We start from the raw sequence: 2,345 nt of genomic DNA on the forward strand, positions 1-2,345 counted from the left end.
GTGGCCAAAATAATGGGTCATTATCAGGAGAGGTACATGGGAGGGGGGAGAAAAGGGTGCATTTGAGGGAAGGCAAGGTCATTTAGGTCAACATGTACTCAGCTGTTACTAATCCCCCCCCCCCCACACACACACACACACACACGTACACACTCTCACACATGCACACATTCCTACTTCTCCCAGACCCCCCCTCTAGTCTTTTTGAAGGCCTGATTACTCTAGCCGAAAGACCAATGTAATGTTTGAATAACACAAGGATTATATGGTTTATATGAAAAATTCCAGAACAATCAGAAACATTCACCTTCCCGAAATGGTTCTATCCAGCTTCGTCCAATTTACGTCAACAAAGAAGGCACCATATGGGAGTTAGGGTTAGGGTTAGAGTTTTGCTAGGATTCTTGGACTAACTTTGCAATAGGAGATGCTCTACCTTGGCTGGAATCGGCCGGGTTCTAACCTGGAACTCCACATCCAAGCCTTTTCACCAGTTACAGTACCTTCAGAAAGTATTCACAACCCTTGACTTTTTCAACATTTGGTTGTGTTACAGCCTTACACACAATAACCCATAATGTCAAAGTGTAATTATGTGTTTATAAAATTTTACAAATTAATTAAAATGAAAAGCTGAAATGTCTTGAATCAATAAGTATCGAACCCCTTTGTTATGACAAGCCTAAATCATTTCAGGAGTACAAATGACCTTAACAAGTCACATAATACGTTGCATGGACAAACTCTGTGTGCAACAATAGTGTTAAACATGATTTTTGAACGACTACCTCTTTGTACCCCACACATACAATTATCTGTAAGGTCCCTCAGTCGAACAGTGAATTTCAAACACAGATTCAAGACCAGGGAGGTTTTCCAAGGCCTCGCAAAGGGCACCTAAATGGGTAAAAATGTAAAAAGCAGACATTGAATATCCATTTGAGCATGGTGAAGTTCTTAATTACACTTTGGATGGTGTATCAATACACCAAGTCACTACAAAGACACAGGCGTCCTTCCTAACTCAGTTGCCGGAGAGGAAGGAAACCGCTCAGTGATTTCACCACAAGGCCAATGGTGACTTTAAAACTGTTACAGAGTTTAATGGATGTGATAGGAGAAAACTGAGGATGGACCAACAACATTGTAGTTACTCCACAATACTAATATAAATGACAGAGTGAAAAGAAGGAAGCACTTACAGAATAAAAATATTCCAAAACATAAATCCTGTTTGCAATTAGGCAATAAAGTAAAACTGCAAACAAATTGGCAAGGAAATTATCTTTATATGCAGAATACAAAGTGTTAGGTTTGGGGAAAATCCACAACACATCAGTGAGTACCAGTCTTCATATTTCCAAGCATGGTTGTGGCTGCATTATGTTATGGGTATACTTGTCATCAGCAAGGACTAAGGAGTTTTTCAGGATGAACAAAATGGAAAAGAGCTAAGCACAGGCAAACTCCTAGAGGAAAACTTGGTTCAGTCTGCTTTCCAACAGACACTGGCAAACAAATTCACCTTTCAGCAGGACATAAAATAAAATGGCAAATATGCACTGAAGTTGCTTACGAAGACGACATTGCATGCTCCTGAGTAGCCTAGTTACAGTTTTGAGTCAAATCGACTTGAAAATTGATGGCAAGACTAGATAATGGTTGTCTACCAACTTGAGTTTGAAGAATTTAAAAAATAACAATGTGTACAATCCAGTTGTGCAAAGCTCATAGAGAAAGCCTCACAACTGTAATTGCTGCCAAAGGTAATTCTAAAGTATTGACTCAGTGGTGTAAATACTTATGTAAATTAGATATATATGTATTTAATTTTCAATACATTTGCTAACATTTCAAAAAATATGTTTTCACATAGTCATTAAGGGGTATTGTGTGTAGATGGGGGAGAAAAAAATATATTTCATACACTTCTTATTTAGGCTGTAACACAACAAAATATGGAGTAAGTCAAAGGGTATGAGTACTTTCTGAAGGCACTGTATAGATATTGTCCTGGGGATGATAACATTCTTGGACATCCTGGATGAGATTTTTGGATGAATATTTGGATGATTATGAATATTTATTTATATTTTTGCCCACTTATTCTAAGCGTCCTATCTACCCCAAATGTGTTGCAATGGGTTAGAAGAGGTTTCAAGTGTACTATTCAACATTAGGTTTTTCTAAATGTCCCATCTTTCCAAATGTTTTATTTGTGACCGTAGGCATCCCCCCCAAGGACTTAGGTAAGAGTGAGGGTTAAGGTTGCACTGAATGACCTAAATCTGTTTCAACACATCTCCCCCTGTGAACATGACCCAGGTCACCAGCACAAGGAACTC

This window comes from Oncorhynchus clarkii, chromosome 17 (genome assembly GCF_045791955.1).
Source record: "Oncorhynchus clarkii lewisi isolate Uvic-CL-2024 chromosome 17, UVic_Ocla_1.0, whole genome shotgun sequence".
In the NCBI taxonomy this organism is placed as follows: domain Eukaryota; kingdom Metazoa; phylum Chordata; class Actinopteri; order Salmoniformes; family Salmonidae; genus Oncorhynchus; species Oncorhynchus clarkii.